A 19,811-nucleotide genomic window follows, 5' to 3' on the forward strand; every position below is an offset into this window, starting at 1 on the left:
GGTTAGTATAAATCTATGGAGCAGAGAGCACTGCTGGTTCACCGCTCCGACCAATTTCTGGGCCATCATGTTAAACCAATAAAAACATTGCACTGAGGCAAACAGTTCCACCAAAATGTTATAAGCAAAATTTGAAACACTATTTCAACCAAGACAGGTCGCAGTTCTCCAGGTTACAGATATTACTTCGAATAGATTTCACACTTTGGCATTCAGACAAGCTGACTGCTCAGCTTTATCACACATGACCACTTAGCCACTCTCCAGTTAGGTAAGTCTTGCTAACCCCATAGCTACCTCTGTTTAGCCATTAGTTGAACCTGTTTAAACACTGTGTTGCAGAAATTATTGACAGCTCAAGTGCAATAGGGAAGATGGGATGTCCCAGCGGCCCTTCCACTGACACTTTCTCCCACATTAAAGAGTTAACTAGCCACAAACAAGCGCTGGGTGGGAACTAATGAATGTACTGAGATTGAGAGAAACAGTCTTTTGAGACACATTGATCCGTATCTCTGAACTTGGTATTAGGATTCAATGTGCAGCCTCATACTGAATAACCCTGGCTGTATGCCCACTAGCAAACAACTCTTTTAATGTTTGCCTTCTGCAAATGGGCTGGATCCTACTTATTGTCAACCATTTTATTGTTACGTTTTGAAATCACAGGTCCTTTTAGTACTTTCCCATTTGTTTTATATCTGATAATGTCAGTTTTATTGTTATTTCCTCCTCGTCACCTTTTTCACAAACACTCAGTGCATATAAATGCTTTGTCACAGGCCTGTTGTTCTCTCGTCACACCAGTCAGAATTAAGTATTTCATGGTGCCTAAATGGCTCATGCAGTTGGAATCTCTATAGGATTACAATGGCTGTGACTAACTTATTTTATGGACATTTAATACAAAATGTTTTGATCTTGAATGCTTCTCTGCCGGAAATGACATCACACTGCAGTGAAAATTTCGTTGTTATCCTTTCCCAATTATTTCTCATTAAGATGGCCAACAAACTGAGAAAGCCCACCATGTACACAAACACTGTTGTCCGATGTATCTATGCACCCGGTTTGAAAGCAATCTTAACACCTCCCTTGAATAGGCTGAGTTATGGAAACAGCCTGATCAGAAAATTCTGCCATGTTGGCGTTAAGTTCACACTGCAGTAGACACATATTTGCCCCAGGATTGACTTCTCCACTGTATTTTTCAAATCATAGTTTTTAATGAAACCGCTTACTGAAACTCTGAAAGTCACCACTGCATTTAATTACTTGGCTACTGGCTCATTCCAAGAGGCAAAGGGCAACTTGAGCCAGGTTAAGTCAGTTTGCTATCCATTCTTATATAAGGCAAGTCATTACTGCCCTGTTTGCCAGGGAAGGCCAGTTCATGACACAGGAGAAAAACAAATAAATGAGCAGACCATTAATTTCCATTAGATTCTTATGTTTTCACAAGAACTTGGAGCTATATGTGGCCATACAAGCCCCGACCGTCAACCCGCTGCACTATGTCAATTGAAAGGGAGTCCACTCCCTTAATGTTCAGTTCGTGTTTGACGACAGGCATAGGTTTCTGCATGTCTTTGTTCAGTATGCAAGGAGATGCTTTGATTCATTCACATTGTGGTGGTCCAGTGTCCTTGCACTCGTTCAGAATGAGGAGGAAGATACTAGCTGGCTTCTTGGAGACAAGGGCATACAATATTGCATCACTCTCCAAGAAGTTTGATGCTCTCTTCCTTGGTTCCTATTGGATCCACGTCTTCAAATTGCTGCTTACTGGTTCTGCATTAAAAGTAATGGCTTATTTTAAATGAGCCATGTCTAACTTCTTTGGGATCCTAGATAAAATATGTGAGCTGAGTGCATCACAACTTTCAGTGCTGCTAATGGAATGGGCTCCCTTTTACTGACCGCCATTTCATAGGCCTTAGAGTGCCTGATTCCTACTGACATAAAAGCCGAAGTAATTCTTTATCATTGCTAATAGACATTATAAAGTAAGTGTGAAATCAGTATCTGGTAGCCGTGAAAGTTGGGTCAAATGGCTTATTACTCTTCTACTGTTGAGGTTCTAGTTGCAGCTCTCCATATTTCAACCTGCAGGGGCATCTTCCTAGTTGTACATTTTGGTACACCAGAATTTCTATCTACAGCTTGAAATGCTGCAGCTGAAACCTTCCAAGTGCTTCCTCTGTTCCCCTGCCCATGCATTTTCAGATCTCCTGGCATAACTAACCAGTAGCACCTTTGTTCCACCCAGCCATATCAAAGTTAACTGACCCCAGGATCGATGATGGGGCCAGTGTTGGAGCTATTGGGTGACCAGAAATACCACCCCCACTGCACCTACTGCAGCAGATTGCAGCTCTCACAATTTCAGATTAAAATATTGGCAGTGACAAACACAATTGATGCAATGGCATTGTCTCCACGCCAGTTATATTTACCTCTTTCCTTCCCCCCCCCCCCATCCTCTCCACTCATACATAGGATGGGTGTCTTTACTTTGTAACCCAATTACTTTGAAATGTACTACTGTATATAAATCATTATAATTATAATAGGCCGGAATTTGTGGCTGTTCATTAGACTTGCGCTTGCCCGTAGACTTTCTATGGGCTTTTGCACAGCATGTTCCCGTAAATTAGACAACCAATAAGTGCGCCGCCCTCTACAGGGCATCTGGGACCTGTGTGAACAGGGCAAGCAGATGTGTGTCTCCTTAACCAATCAGACTGAAGCATTGTTAATGAGCAGCACAGAGACTGAACCGGGAAGTGTAAGTTAGAATAATGAATTCAATGTCAAATCAGGTACAGTAAGCAAAGTAAAGAAAGGGAAAGAAATATTTGATTAAGAGACAGAGTTAAAGGAGACAGAAAGAAAAAGTAAGAAAAAAATTATTTAAATTTTTTATTTTTATTTAAATGTCCAACAATAATTAATACCTGAAGGAATAAGACTCCACACTTGTAAAAGTCAATTTTTTGTGCCAGAGAGGTTGTTTGGCAGTAATTAAGACTTACCACACTGTTAAAAATGATACTTACACTGGAATAGATAAGCCTTAACTTTCTTTGGCGAGTTTAGTCTGTATCTATCAGGTAAGTACAGGAACTTCACGCCGCTCAATAGGAGTCAGACAATGAGATGCCGTTTTCATGCAGCTTTTTGGAGGAGCAGGGTATCTCGGACAGCAACTTCTGGATTTCCGTATTTAACTGCGCATATGCGGTCGCCAGAAGTTACTGTCTGATTTGCACATGAGTATTGGTGAGTGCTGTTAGCCTCATTTTTATTTTTACAGCGAAATCTGGCCCATTGTTCTCACTGCATTTTAACTTAAATATTTCAGGGTTTCATATTTTGTTTGAGATACAGTTTTTAAATAAATGTATGCATTGAAAGTGGCGGTACAGTGAATAATAACATCTGACTAGAGAAATTAACTTTGTACCAAAGATAAGACTGATATCTTGCATTTACTTATGTTTCAATTTTATAACATGCACTCAGTGACACGAAGACCTGAATACTATCTAAATTCTAGTAGATCACGAAAACTTTATAACTTCCATGAATTGAAGTCAGCATTATTTATATTGCAAACATTAATAAATATGGGCGGCCTAATATCTCAAAAGGAGAGCATAAGACTTACAATCTTGACTGGGAGAAGGTGATTGAGAGTTCAAATCCCGTCTTTAGCTGTCATTCCAGCTTGAATGCTGTCAATGGGTAATTTTCACTTGTTCTCTGCTGGGGTCCTAGACAAGTTGGACATACAAACAGAGAGTTCAATCTTACGACGGAGTGAGCCCTGACTCGCAGAAGTATAAACTGGTTATGGAGCAGTATTGATGGTCACTCCCATTCACACTCAAAGCTAAAGAGATCATGGGTTGTAATTTTGACTTTGTGTGATAGTGTAAAATGGATGATCATGAATCGGCAGTCCATTTTACATCTCTCCTGATTGAAGCCAATGGAAATAAAAATAGAGAGAGATGTAAAACAGGCTGTCGATTCACTACCACCTGTTTTGCACTAACACACAAAGCCAAAATTACCTCCCATTAGTTAGAGAAAAAATTTAGTAAGGATAGCAAGAACTGAAGAAAGCTCCATGGCCCTCATAACCTTTGTAATCCACCCATGTAATTTCCTTCTGTGTGCTATTTTTAGAACACTGGTTATTTTAACACAGTTGTTAATTTGTTTAAAATAAACAGGTTAATGAACTATATTAATATAGTGCAAATAGGAATTTATATGAACGCATTAACCAGTGCATTGAAGGAATTAACTCCACTGAGGTTCAAGGCTGCTGTCTGAGATATTGCTTTATTTTCTACTCGTTCTCGGGATGTGGGCGAGGATGACAAGGCCGCATTTATTGCCCATCCCTACTTGCACAGAGAAGGTGAAGCTGGGCCTTCTTCTTGAACGGCCGCAGTCCTTGCACTAATGGTACTCCCACACTGATGTTAGGTAGGGAATTACAGGGTTTTGACCCAGCGACGACAATGGATCAATGGTAGATGTCCAGTTCAGGATGTTGTGTGATTTGAAGGTGAACTTGTAGGTGATGGTAGTTCCAGGATGTTACTTTTCTTGTCCTTTTCAGTGGTAGAAAGCAAGGGGCTGGGAGGTGCTATAACAGTAAGCTTGGTGAGTCGCTGCAGTGCGTCCGGTTGATAGTACTTACTGTAGCCACAGTGTGCCAGTGGTGACGGGGGGGTAGATATTGAGTTCAGTGGGAGGCTGCATTGTCCTGGATGGTGCCGAGCTTCTTGAGTGTTGTTGTGATTGCATCCATCTATGTGAGTGGTGAATATTCCACGAACCTCCTAACTTGAGCCTTGTTGATGGCCTTGAGGGGTTAGGAGGTGAATCACTTGTCACAGAGTACTTGATTGGGCAGCCCTCTAAGTCTTCGGCCCATCTGGTCTGTGGCTCTCCCTCTTATAACAACAGGGTCAACAGGGTGCAGCTCTGAGACTCTGCTCCTACACTTGCTGGGCACCCCTATTGTGCTACTACAGGCGCAGGTATTTGCCCAATATGGAAGGTGGAAGTTCCAACATCACCACCAGAATTTCTACACTTAAGACACCAACTGCGTCTCAAAAATAAAATGTCAGATATAAGTCATTGGTTGAAACAATTCAATGGGGGTGTATGCTTCAGACAAATAATGGAGGGTGTGATCATTGCAGGACTTCATCCTGAAGTATCATTTGAAAGACAAAATTGCTGTGAGAAGAAAGATTGCTTTCAATGTCAAATAGTAGTCTTGTACAGTTAAGGGAAAAACACATTTAAGTATTTCTCCTAGTTGTTTGGAGAAAACTGAGTTTTTCCCCTTGCCAAAACCCTGCTGGAGAGATGCTGGAGTAGAAATTCAGATGGTACGTTCCTTGCACCTGAATGGTGAGGCCCGAGGCACCCCCAATATTGGGCCTCAGGCCTCATTTCGATGGAGCTGGCATGGCGTGCAGATCAACCAAGATCAGACTGCTGCTAGTGTCGCAGTAGCCTGCAGGTAAGTGAAAATGGTTGGGGAAATCGGAGGCCGAGGGGTGAGGAGAAACGGAGGGCGGGGAGGGAGATCGGAGGCCGGGGGGATAGGAGGCTGAGAGGGGGAAGGATTCGGAGGCCGGAGAGAGGAACGGCGGCGCCTGCGTTCTTTAAATGTGGGGTCAGGAAGAGCTGGCACCGACTGCCTCTGAACAAACCAATCTTGCAGTGAGGCTTCAAATAGTTAGGTCTCTTATTGTATATGCAAAGGGCCTAACACCTCTTTAGCGTGTGCACTGCGCAAAGATTTTTTTCCTTTTCTAATATAGTGGGTGGCACACTTACAGTCAGAAATGTGCACGCACGTCCTGCCTGCCATATTGAGAGCTTAGTAGGCCAGTTAGCGCCTGGAAAACAGGTGATGTGTGGCCGAATTTATAGGCCTCTATGTCAGGTCATATCAAAACAGAACTGGTCATCTGCTATAAAATGTAGGTTCATCAGTAGCACCATTCTTGCTCCTACATGTTGAACCCGTGCTATCAGTGAGGTACAAATTCAGCTGTGTACTTAGCATCATTTTTTCCCAGCTTTGAGGTCCTGATTGGTGAATATCCAGCTTACTGCTAGCAAGGGGTGAAAAACAAGTGATTTCTCCTAAAGTATTCTGTACTATGCTCTGCCTTTCAGTTTGGAGGAGATTGAAAGTAATTCTTTTTTCCAGTGTTCCGTTTTTAATTTAGTTGTACCAGTGAAATTCATTGGATTATATTTGTTTATGCTCAGAACCACATTTGGAACCAGGGGCTTTAAATAGGGGAGAGAAAAAAAAAAAGCCTCTCTCCAATATACTTGCTTTGGCTTTCACCACCCTTCACACCATTGCAACAGGACTATATTTTATGCGACTCCTCCGTCCGTGAAAAAAAAATATTTTTTTAAATTCATTTTGCCCCACTTTTTCAGCTCTCTTTTTGTATTTTGTGAAGAGAAGCCACATAAGATAGAAATGGCTAGAACAGCTTTAAGTTTGGGATGGCAAAACATTTAATTTTGCCATTTGATTATGGAACCTGCCTGCATCTATACTGGCAAGTATTTCACAATTAAGGGATTCAAAATAAATGAAGCCCACCAAAACGCTCCATTCTGAATTGTCCAAATTCATTATGTTTGTAGTGGAAATGGAAATCAAATGGCAGGATTTTTTTCCAGTGATTCGGCTTCCATTTGCCATTATAAATAAGGGTGTTCATCAGTCTTCATAACATACTGCTCTACAGCTGGGAATCCTGTCTGTCCGCACTCCTCTGTAGCCTTGCTAGTAAATCAATATCTCTTTGGAGGTCTGGTGAACAAAACCTAATTCAATACTATAAGAGCAGACCCCCTAATGTATTATACTGTGATAATAACATACGCTTCTAGCAATGCCTAGCAGCTTACTAATCATCCTATGACTCTGCAAAGACATTTTAGAGACATATTTGCTGCTCCATGCCAACCAAACTATAACTATTCATCCTTGGTGGCAGTACTCTCGCCTCTGAGTCAGACGGTTGTAGGTTCAAGTCCCAATCCACTTGAGCTCAAGATCTAGACTAACACAACAGTGTAGAACTGCTACATTGTCAACGGTGCCATCTTTCAGATGAGACATTAAGCCAAAGCCTCGTCTATCTATTAAGGTGGACCATGAAAGATCGTATTCCACTATTCAAAGAGCAGGGCCGTTCTCTAGGTGTCCTGGCCAACATTTATTCCTCAACCAACAGCAACAAAACAGATTAACTGGTCATTTATCCCACTGCTGTTTGTGTGACCTTGCTGTTCACATTCCTGCCATGTTTGCTTATGTAACAACAGTGACTTCACTTCAACATAATACTTTGGCTGTGAAGTACTTTGAGACATCCTGAAGACATGAAAGGTGCAATGTATATGCAAGTTCTTCCTTTCTATTCACAGCTATTTGCATTACTTTATATTTGACTTTTTAAATAACAGTTGCCAGTTATTAGTTCAACCACTGAGCCTTTCCAGATCCCTTGCGTGAACACCAACTTCCGCTTTACATTTTGTTTTTAGGCCCTTCTCTGTGATGGCTATGATTCCTATTGAGGATTGACTACATTTTACATTTTTTGCCCAGTCACGTTATGATTGGCAAGCTACACTAAAAGCAACTAAAAAAAATCACCTTAAAATCACTTCTCAAATTTTTCGCTTTCAATACTTTTAAAGCAAAACCAATTTAAATTATGAATTTTACAGTAGCTATTTGACTTGGTGAGTAATATTGATGCTAATAAAAATATATGGAGGAAATATAGCATTGCAACAAAGTGGAAGCTTAGTGTAACTCTAATGTAGAAGTTCCCTGTGTGCTATTTGTAATAAATTGGTGTTTACTATTTTAATGAAGTCATTGACCCATTTATTTTAAACTGGTTAGTGATTTTGCTAAAATATTGAACGCAGAAATGTTGCCTGATCCTGTTAATCGATTTATTATGAGCACCAAACAGGGAATTTCTGCCTCAGATAGAACATAGTTATTTCCTGACCCCTTTCTCCTTTCATATTGATATATTTTTGAATTGGCCTGTCACTTCAGATAGCGGGTTGTTACACCACTTTCTCTGCTTTAACACCATTACTGTCACCTGACCCATTAACAGTTTTCTTAGTGTTAATCCCTGGGAAATCCCAGAAGCAGATAACAGTTGACTGTGTATTAATACCTCAGATCGATTGCACTTCTTAAACTAGAAGGCTTTGAAATTGGCTGAAATCTAGGCCATAATTTGTAACTCTAACCAGTATAAACTTGCTTTGCATCCAACAAAACAGGAATATTGGGAACTGACACACGAGGGGAGATTTTCTTGGGGTTTGTGCCCAGGCGCATTGAATCATCTGGGCACAGTGAGTATCAAAAAATTGGGTGGATTGCAGCTCATTCCTGTAAATAGAAGGAAAATTGAACAGGTAATTTTACAAGCTTTCCCATCCAAGTTTCCGTTATTTGCTGTGCCCAGGTAATCCGATGCAACTGGGCACAGACCCAGGAAAATCTTCCCCATGGTGATCTTTCAGTCTGGTTTGCACAACGTCCAGCTGCAGTATAAATGTCATCCCCCACTCCTGCAATGGCTGCCTATATTCACAATTAGCACCAATTATGCTGTGCATTAGATTCAGAGACTAGTAGCAACATTTGCATACATGCAATATTTGTACATGTAATTGCTCCAAATTCGTGTTTCAGAGCTTGCAATTCTGGCCACAGACCTTCCCTAATATCGGGGAAGGCCTCTATAGACCAGCAATGTAAAAATTATATTGCTGACCTGTACAGACATGCTAAGAGCTCAGCATTTCTCCAACTGGAAAAAAATGATTGTGTTGTTGGCAACTATTTGTCACGGGCAGTGCTTTGACTCTTGAGGAAGAGGATGAAACCATTTCACAAGACAGAACTATGGTATAAATGGGGTGCAAGGTGGTTTTGGTTCAAGATCATGCTCCCAGAATGTATTGAGTATGATGTGCAGCATATATCGTCACTGTGTTTTATAATTCATTCTGAGGTGATCCACTCACAATGGGAAACATAGTTTACATTTTTTGCCTAGGCCCAAAATCCACTTTGCCAGAAAGTGAAATTCTGGAATCGATATTACAGGCCTATAATGATTGTTTGCCCAACCTTTGGTTACTGAATGCAATTAGTGAGGACTTGATTGATACAGATTCAGTAGATTAAACCTTTAACTGTTCATTTTGATATTGGCAGTTGTAGAACCCACAGCACAGCATAGACTGGCAGCTTTTAAATGTTAGAAACTTTGCCATGACTTTCAGTAATGCCATGCGCAGGGAAACAACTTAGGAAAGAAAGTCCATCCGGCTGCAGATTTAAAGTCAAAGTTCCTCTCTGACCAGGAAGCAACCAGCCTGTCACACCAGGTATAGCAATCTAAGGCCATCACTTTAAAAAAACAAAACCGTGATAAAAGTAGGGCTTTCTGCACTCGAAAGGAAACTGAGGAGGAGGATTAAGTGGTACCCCACCCCTCCACCTCTTACCACACCACCTGCCCTGGAACCCACAGCCAAAATGACATTGCCTGTGTTGTCAAACTGCTCTGGGGCATATTTTTCTGGTGTGAGGAACAAATGCAAGTTGCTGTAATTACATTCATTAACTAATGGTCAACTGAATTTATTAAAATGTTACAACTGAAGAATACTGTGCTTTTGTAGTATGTAATTTTTTTTTCACCTCCACTATACAGAGCTGAAGATTTACAAATACAGGCCTGGAGTTTCCTCCACCGTTGCACCCAGAGAGAAGTGCAATCTGGCGGGCTTAAAAGGTCGCGGAAATTTGTGCATGTGCGAGTTATACTAAAAAATTCAATACGCCCAAGTATCATCGATCTTGTACGTTCTCCATTAAACCCTGCGTCTGAATGAATCTTCACCCAGCAAACTGGCCATGCCCCCAACTCTCAAATACGAGTATCCTCCAATTGCACTTGTTCGGGGGAAGTCTCTTAACATTTTGACCAGATTTTCAGGCACACGGGCACCTGTGGTTACCTGAAGCAAGCATAGATCAGCTGAGTAGGAAAGAATTGAAGCTATCATCATCTCTTGTTGCTGCAGGAAGCCATTATACAATTTATCCTCAAAAAAAAATTAAGATATATGGCTCATTTTATGGCTGTACCTGTGGTTTTTGTTATGTTGGAGGAGAAGGGAGAGAATCAGAGACAGGAGGCTCAAAGAGTGAAGCACCACAGGAGGAGACTGCACCTCGTTCTCGGTTACCCTGCCCGGAGAGTATACAGGCCTTGACTGACATTCCAGGAAATGTCTAAGGAGCTAGCTGTGTGCCGATCCCGTTTCACAAAGGATGCCGACTGTGTGACTTCCTCCAAGATGACTTGAAGCCTCAGTCCACAGGCTGCAGAGCCTTCACCGTGGATATGTAAGTGATCGTGGCCCTCAACTATTACGGGTCTGGATCCTTGCAGGCATCCACCGAGGACCTGTACCAGATCAGTCAAGGGGCAGTGAGGGACAGCATTCGACAGGTGACTGATGCCCTGTGCCATAGGGCTGAGGAGTTCATTAAATTTAGAATGTAAGTGGTAGCGCAAAGGCAGAGGGCACTGAGCTTTTACAGAATTGCTGGCTCTGCCGGAGTGCTCGGAGAGATTGACAGAACACATGTGGCACTGAAGGCTCCCCTTCGGAACCCACAAAACTGCATGAACAAAAAGGGCTTCCATTCCCTCAACGTGCAGGTGACCTGTGATGCCCGGCTGCACATCCTGCGTGTTAATGGGTGCCTGTTATGATGCTTTCATTGCGCGCAGCTCAGTAATAGCACACATGCTTAGGGATGGGGGACCGGTGGAAGGATGGACAATTGCTACCATGGCTGATGATGCCCTTTTGCATCCCACAGATGGAGGCGAAGGAGAGTTACGACCAAGTGCATATGTGTCTACCAGGCAGGTCATCGAGAGAACCATCATCAGGTGCTTGGACAGGCTTGGGGGCGTACTTCAGTACTCCTCAGAGAGAGTAGCCAGGATTGTCATAGTGTGCTGCACCCTGCCCAACTTCGCCATGACTCATGGTCTGGACTTCAAAATACCAGGAGAGGAGCCAAAACAGCCAGAAAATTGGACACTGCAGGAGCCGGAGCAAAGAGATGTGGCATATCCGCAAGAGGCATGCGTTCAAGACCGCAGGACTGTCAGAGCAGGCATATGGGCATCTGCTCCTGGAACAGGGATGCTGTTACCTGCATCCCAGGATTGAGATCCTGACCGACCTCCTGCAGCCAGCCTGTGCTGCTGGCAATGTGCCTGCTGCTGTAAGGCTGGAGCCTAGGGTGGTGCTGCCACCCATAGAGGTGGAAGCATCAGCACCTTGGACCATACGAGCCGACCTACCAATGCGGACTTGATCTATGGCCTCAGGCAGCATCCTGATGGGTGGAACAATGGCAGCCGTCAGATCCAGCAAGGCCTCAGCAAGAGTCTGAAAGCCGCAGGTCACGAGACATAGGAATGCAGCTGCTGTGGTGGAGGAGGAGGACTACTCAGAAGAGGAGGTGGAGGAGGGGGTGGGAGTGTGGGAAAGGGAGATAGGACTGCTTCCAGAGGGGATGGAGGGTGAGGACTCTGGCTTTGTTTTGCAGCTCATGCCCATTGAGCTGCCAGAGGAGGGGCCGATGGAAAGCCAGAGCTCCCGACCTACGCTCTTCCTGACCCATCACGCCCTCCGGTCTGTCTCTGAAAGCCTTAAGAGCTGAAATCAAGTTGGGGGCCCTGACTTTTACATTATTGTCCCCTGTCGGAGGGGTGGAGTGGCGGCGGGGGCCTCTGGAAATCCCATAACAACAGTCAGCTGCTGGATTGGCTCTTGCAGCTGTAGCATCACCTGTGCAATGCTGCTGCTGATCATCACAGCAGACTTTGAGGCCAGACCCGCTCTCCCTGTTACTGTTGATGGAGCCCAGGATCCTCATGCCCTTTTGATGCTCCACCTACAGGTGGCTCCATGTCTGCAGCCAAAAAAATCAAGCTCCACTGACTCACCAACCGTTTTCGGGCCAGTCTCCCTGGAGAGTTATCTGCATCCTCCACCTCCTCCAAGTCTCCCCCTTCCCTAAAACTGGATTCAGATGCGTGAGAGCTAACCTGACATTGAATCACTCGTTCGGCATGGTTTGATATGTCCATGCTGGTACATGGTTCAGGAGAGCCGGTTGACTCTGTCTTTGCTTGGGGGTGGCCTGAAGATGAGGTGGAGGCTGCACTCCCAGGAAGGAGCCTAGGACTGGAGCTCTGGCTTTCTATCAGCTCCTTTTCTGGTAGCTCAGTGGGCATAAGCTGCATAACAAAGCCAGAGTCCTTTCCCTCCATCTTCTCCGGAAGCAGCTCCGCCTCCTTGTCCCACACTCATGCCCACTCCTCCACCTCCTCTTCTGAGTCGTCGTCCTTCTCCTCCACAGCAGCTGCATTCCTATGTTTCTTGTGACCTGCAGGGAGAAAAACAGACAGTTAAAATGGTTGCCCTTGCCAATGCTGAGATACCCCACGGTCATCTGTGAGAAGGGAAGAGTTTGAGACAATTCAGCCTCTCTACAGAGCAATTCAAATGAATTAATTAAAAAATCTGCAGGACAGAGAGCTTGTGTGCTGCTTACCTTGCACTCCCCAGCCTCATTCTGAAGGAAAACAAATTTTTCTTCATCTTTTATAGTCCTCCTTGAGGCCCCATTGGCCCCATTCCAATTATATTTCAACCACGCTCGGATATTACGCAGATTCACAAGGTTCTTTTACATTCAGACCTATTCTGATTAGATTGCGAGGATACTTGAATGCTATTTGACTTCTGCAAAATGACGCAGTCTCGGGCGCAATTTCGTATTGAATTCCCTGGTTGCACCCATGGAGGAAACTCCAAGCCATTGTCTCAGTCAAGCTACAGTACACAATTACATCAAACTTGTACCTTTGGCAGGAGGCTGCAGTAGGATTGAAACGCTAACTCAAAAATTGCCATGAGTTGTCAAAGATAGATGTCATTTACTATATATTCCTGTTCCTTTCATTAACGATTACAGTTAGAAATTTGAGGTGTTACTCTTTCACATTGCAAATCTGTTATTTATTCATGTTACAGAAACACATTTGGGTATTCTTATTGTCGCCTCATTGGACATTGAAATTGATTAGAAATTTAATAAATTGAAATTGATTTTGTCCACTTGGCTTATGCAGCTAATTTTGACAAAAGGCTTAGTGGAGCTCAGTAGAATTTCTTTTATCTTTACAATGTTTCATTACCATTTAAAAAAGGCTTTTCCTTAACTTCTCGGTGTCATTATTCTGTGTATTACTACTGAGGTTTAAACCAGACCAGTAGTGTAGTTTCAATTTTGCGATGTGCACCTGTTATACATATCTATAGAATAGATAGGGAGCCTTGCTAACAAATGTTTAACGTTGATGACTTATATTGATCATCATAACTGCTTCTAACTGTGTTCTGCCTTTCATATTTGAAGACCAGAGTTTAAAATCTGCACTATCCACAGCTGGTCCAGGTTAATGTAGTTGTCATTGAGGGCTATCAGGCATCACAGTTAAGAGTGTTTAAGCAGTTTCAGTTTTAATGTAAGTGGATATAGCAAGGTTACAGAATACAAATGCCAGAAATTCAACAAAACTTATGTTGATGTCTTAAATCGTAACATTTGCAATATTAGTGAATCAAAATGTGGATGTGCCTGTGTCATCACAGTGCTTTAAGAGTTGCCGATAATCCATCCAGCCTGTTCTTCAGTAGTTACCATATTTAGGTGGTCTGAAGTAGTTGTTCCGGTGCATTGGTGTGCAGAGATTCAAATGCTTTAGACTGAGCTGGACATTTAAAGCACTGTGCTTGATGCCCAATAATAGCTGTCCAACTCAAATACTATTATCAACTGAGGATGTGGCACATTTACCCAAGTCAATTCAATCTTATATTTTGTAATAGCTGCAAAGGTAATACTTTTTTGTGCAGACCTGTAGATGGATTTGCAAAGTTCAATGTCATTCCTATTGCTCATAGTTCATCTGTTGGATAAAACACAAACAGGAAAAGACTATTACGATAGCTATAGATTTTTTTTACAAAATCTAGCTACAGTATATGGAATAATGTCACACAAGTGATAATGAGATAAAGGACAGTCCAGTTATAGTTTATGTAAAATAAGAGCAAAGACAGGACATTACATCTGATTGGAAAGTCAGTATAATGCAGTCCTTTGAATGGTTATTGGTATTAGCAAATAGATTTAGCAATTTGTCAAGTTTATTGGTATATGTACTTTCTTCTTTTGACCTTCATGAAGATTATTTGAAATATTTATGAGATCTTCAATACCATTTCAAAAAAGAACTTCAAGCCATTAATGAAATTTCTCATTATACCGTGGAAAATTTTTAGCTCAATAAATTTCTTTTCTCACTCATTTGTTTTTCAAAGTTAGCATTCAGTGACTCATTGATTCTCAGCAGCAGGGAAGAGGGAGATTTATGGTATATGATTGTGTCATGTCTGTTTTTATCATGTCGATAGATAGAAAATTGACCACAACAACAGAAGCCTATTTATAATTCTATTTGATCATTATAGGAACTCATCAAAACAGAAGGCAGCGCAGAAGTTTCATTAACAGATCATCTCTGATCTCCTGCTGTGTCCTGTCTTTTTTCCCTTTCACATCGTCCTCTTGCTTGGTCCAGTCTGCTGTACAGAAGGCCAGAGTGACAGTAATGTTGCATTTAAGATTCTGCGCCATACTCCAGATTAATATTAAACTGTTAAGGGAAAATGAGAGTTTATTGATTGTTTTAAGCCTGGCATGTTCTTGTAGCGAGCTTTATTCAGATTCACTGAGCAGCAATAGATAAGTGATTTCAATACACCGACAGAGAAGAATACGATGGATGTTCAGAACAGAGTGAGAACAATAGCACTAACGTGTTTAATCTTTCTTACAGTACTAATCGTTTCTTAATCAATCTGCAGTATTACAACAGTAACATTTTGTGGATAGTTAATAAAAAAGCTAAATTGGCTGAACCTAGAAATTACCATATAAATTATTTCATCTATGTACTTTAAGTGTACGCACACCTGTATTTTGCTATCAGTTAAATGGGATTTTAAGAAGCACTCGTACCAGGGAAGTGCGAGGACTTTTATTTTGCACAGAATGAAATGCAAAATCGGAAGTTCCAGTGCACATTCCATTTTATTGATCGATTTTTTTAAAAATAGATATTGCTCCATAAAATAAAAGTGAGACCTGCAGGAGGTTGTTTGCACTCAGTGCACATATTAGTCTGGAGTCAAATTTCAGCCCCTACCTCCCCAACCTATGGAACACTGGGCCAGATTTTGCTGTGAGTGGCTTTCGTTAGACTTGCACTTGCCCATAGACGTTCTGTGGGGTTTTGCATGGCAAATTGCTGTCAGCCAAACATCCATTCTGCGTGACACCCTCTACAGGGCATCGGGGACCTGTGTGAACAGGGCAAGCAACTCTGTGTCTCCTTAACATAGGAACAGGAGTAGGCCATTCAGCCCCTCATGCCTGCTCCGCCATTTGATACGATCATGGCTGATCTGTGATCTAACTCCATATACCCGCCTTTGGCCCATATCCCTTAATACCTTTGATTGCCAAAAAGCTATCTCAGATTTAAATTTAGCAATTGAGCTAGTATCAATTGCTGTTTGCGGAAGAGATTGAAGAATCATTGATGAGTAGCCTAGAGTCTGAACCAGGAAATGTAAGTTAGAATAGTGAATTCAATGTCAGATCAGGTACAGAAAGCAAAATAAAGGGATAGAAAGAAAGATTGGATTAAGAGAGAGAAATAAAAGAGACAGAAAGAAAACATAAAAAGAAAAATTTTATTAAATTTTTAAAAAAATCTCCAACAATAATGAGTAATGATTTCATTAACAGCGTAACGGTGCGTGAATATTTATCTAATACCGATCATAATATGATCAAGTTCAACGTTGTGTTTGAAAGGGAGAAACCCGTAACAGCTACTACGATTCTAAATTTAGGTAAGGCCAACTTCAACGGGATGAGACAAAGACTGTCCACAGTAAACTGGGCAAATCTATTAATGGGTAAGATGATGGAAGATCAGTGGGAGGTGTTCAAAAAAGAATTTAACGTGATACAGAACCAGTTTATACCCCTAAGGGGCAAGAGCTCTACTTGCCAAAAAAGAACAGCCATGGATGACAAAAGAGGTAAAGGACAACATAAAACTAAAAGGAAAAGCACACAAAAATGCAAAAAATAGCACAGATCCTGGTGACTGGGAGAGATACAAAGAACAGCAAAGGGTGACAAAACAGATAGTAAGAGATACAAAAAGGGAGTGTGAAAAGAAACTTGCAAGGGATATCAAAATCAACACAAAAAATGTTTATAATTATATTAAGAAAAAGAGGGTGGTCAAGAGCAATGTGGGCCCCTTAAAAACTGATAATGGTGATATTGTAAATGAAAATAAGGAAATGGCGGACATGTTAAATAACTACTTTGCGTCAGTATTTACAGTAGAGGAAGAGGATAGCATGTAGGACACCCCAAGGAAACTAATTTTGAATCAGTGATGGGGACTCACCATAATTAACGTAAGCAAATTAACAGTAATGAAGAAAATAATGGCACAACTGAGTGACAAATCCCCAGGGCCAGATGGTTTCCATCCCAGGGTTTTAAAGGAAGTAGGTGAGAGCATTGCAGATGCCCTAACTATAATCTTCCAAAGTTCTCTCAATTCGGGAACTGTTCCTTTTTGGATTGGAAAATTGCACATGTCACTCTGTCACTTAAGAAAGGTGTGATGTGGAGATGCCGGTGATGGACTGGGGTGATAACCTGGTGTTGTAAGATTCCTTAAGAAAGGTGTGAGAGGGAAACCAGGGAATTAGAGTCCTGTCAGCCTAACATCTGTTGTCAGGAAATTACTAGAGTCTATAATTAAGGATAGAGTGACTGAACACCTTGAAAATTTTTAGCTGATCAGAGAGATGGAGTTGTAAAGGGTAGGTCATGCCTGACGAATCTGATTGAATTTTTTGAAGAGGTGTCTAAAGTAGTGAAAGGGGAATGTCTATGGATGTTGTTTATATGGACTTCCAGAAGGCATTTGATAAAGTCCCTCATAAGAGACTGTTAGCTAACGTTGAAGCTCATGGAATTGAGGGCAAATTATTGACCTGGTTAGGAAATTGACTGAACAGCAGGAGACAGAGTGGGGATAATGGGCAGGTACTCAAAGTGGCAGATGTGACTAGTGGTGTCCCACAAAGATCTGTGTTGGGCCTCAACTATTCACTGTATTTATTAACGACTTAGGTGACGGGATAGAGAGCCACATATCCAAGTTTGCCGATGACACAAAGATAGGCAGCATTGTAGATGGAAGCATAAAATTACAGAGCGATATTAATAGATTGTGAATGGACAAATGGATTAGTGAATGGACAAAACTGTGGCAAATGGATTTCAATGTAGGCAAGTGTGAGGTCATCCACTTTGGACCTAAAAAGGATAGATCAGAGTACTTTCTAAATGGTGAAAAGCTCGAAACAGTGGAGGTCCAAAGAGACATAGGGGTCCATGTACATAGATCATTAAAATGTCATGGACAGGTACAGAAAATAATCAAAAAGACTAATGGAATGCTGGCCTTATATCTAGAAGACTAGAATACAATAGGGTGGAAGTTATGCTACAGCAATACAAAGCCCTGGTTAGACCACACCTGGAGCACTGTGTTCAGTTCTGGGCACCACACCGTAGGTCGGATATATTGGCCTTGGAGGGAGTGCAGCATAGATTTACTAGAATGATACCTGGACGCCAAGGGTTAAATTATGAGGAGAGATTACACAAACTAGGGTTGTATTCCCTGGAATTTAGAAAATTAAGGGGTGATTTGATCGAAGTTTTCAAGATATTAAGGAGGAACTGATAGGGTAGATAGAGAGAATCTATTTCCACTGGTTGGAGAGCCTAGGACTAGGGGACATAGCCTAAAAATTAGAGCCAGGACTTTCAGGAGTGAAGTTAGGAAACACTTCTACAAGCAGAGAGTGGTAGAAATTTGGAACTCTCTTCCGCAAACGGCAGTTGATGCTAGCACAATTGTTAATTTTAAATCTGAGATTGATAGATTTTCGTTAACCAAAGATATTAAGGGATATGGGCTAACGCAGGTATATGGAGTTAGGTCACAGATCAGGCATGATCTCATTGAATGACGGAAAAGGCTCGAGGGCCTAAATGGCCTACTCCTGTTCCTATGTTTGTATAAAAGCTAAAGGAATGAGATTCCACACTTGTAAAAGTTAATTTTCAATGGCAGAGGGGCGGTTTGGCAGTAATTAAGACTTACCACGCCAGTAAAAGGGTACATATACTGGAATGGACAAGCCCTAACTGTGGCGAGTTTAGTCCGTATCTACGATGTCCGTTCAGGAACTTCACGGCGTTCAATACATTTGAACGAGGAGCCAGACGGTGCGATGCCGTTTTCACGCAGCTTACGGAGGAGCAACACATCTCGGACAGCAACTTCCAGATTTCCGCGTTAAATTGTGCATGTATGTTTGCTGTCCGATCTGCGCAGAAATAACAGTGAGCGTTGTTAGTCTCACCGTTATTTTCACAGCAAAATCTGACCCATTAAATATTCACTACTTTTTTTCCCCATAGTTGCATCAGTGACACCTAAAACTCAATGTAGCTGCTATGCTGCATCAGTTGAATGTCAGTGAAATACTGAGGATTTTAAATTGCTTATTTAAGTTTGGATGTGATTTCCATCATTTGGGAATATTACAGTTTAAAAGTTCACACCTGAGGTAAAGTAGCTCAGTTTGAAATCCAAGGAGATTTGGCTGTATTGTATGTGGAATTCTAATTCCAGTTTACAAAATCTAATACATTGAAAATAATGGTGTAGAAATTGGTTGTCACCGGACCCGTTTCATAGGCGTAAAACAGGGACCAAAGCGACCAATATGGCAGGCCATACGCACGCCTATTCCACGCTGGAAGTGTGCCGCCCACCATATTAATAAAGGCAGAAAAAGAGGTGTCCAGGGCCCGTGCCTGAAACGGGCGTTATCGCCTTTGCGTATACAAATAAGGAGCCTAATGGCTGTTTGAGGCACCCTTTACAAAACTGGTCTGCCATAAACGTTGTGCTGCCTAAAAGGTGAGCAATTGCATATGGTAGTTTAGTTGGTTGTGGTACTGGAATAGCAGTTCACTGGTCATAAGTTCAAATCCGACAATAGCAAGTTGGGAAAATGAATTTAAGAAATCTGATGCTTTATGAGCTGGCATCAGAGAAAAATGACCATGAAAGCTGTGGGATTGTTGTAATTAATGTCTTACAGGGAGGTGAACCTGCTACATGGTCTGGCCTACATGTGACCAGTCCCATATTATGTGATTGATTCTTAGGGACAAATTTTCCTTTTATTGCACTTGGATGTATTGAATTGCCTTGGCAGTGTATAAGGAAAATCGAGTGAGGCAGATAACAAGCATGTAACGGAGCCCACCCAGTATTCCATCCATTAATTGAAATTGACAGATGGGCTCCATGACCAGCACGCGATCCTCCCCACCCATTTACTGGACTAGTAAT

General features: G+C 41.9%; 1 protein-coding gene across 3 annotated transcripts in view; it reads left to right on the plus strand.

Annotated features, from left to right (window-relative positions):
* The window catches only part of LOC137326390 (neuronal PAS domain-containing protein 3), a 919,339-nt gene that overhangs the window by 763,179 nt on the left and 136,349 nt on the right, over positions 1 to 19,811 (plus strand). The window lies entirely within an intron of this gene.

Source organism: Heptranchias perlo, chromosome 10, assembly GCF_035084215.1.
Source record: "Heptranchias perlo isolate sHepPer1 chromosome 10, sHepPer1.hap1, whole genome shotgun sequence".
Lineage (NCBI taxonomy): Eukaryota > Metazoa > Chordata > Chondrichthyes > Hexanchiformes > Hexanchidae > Heptranchias > Heptranchias perlo.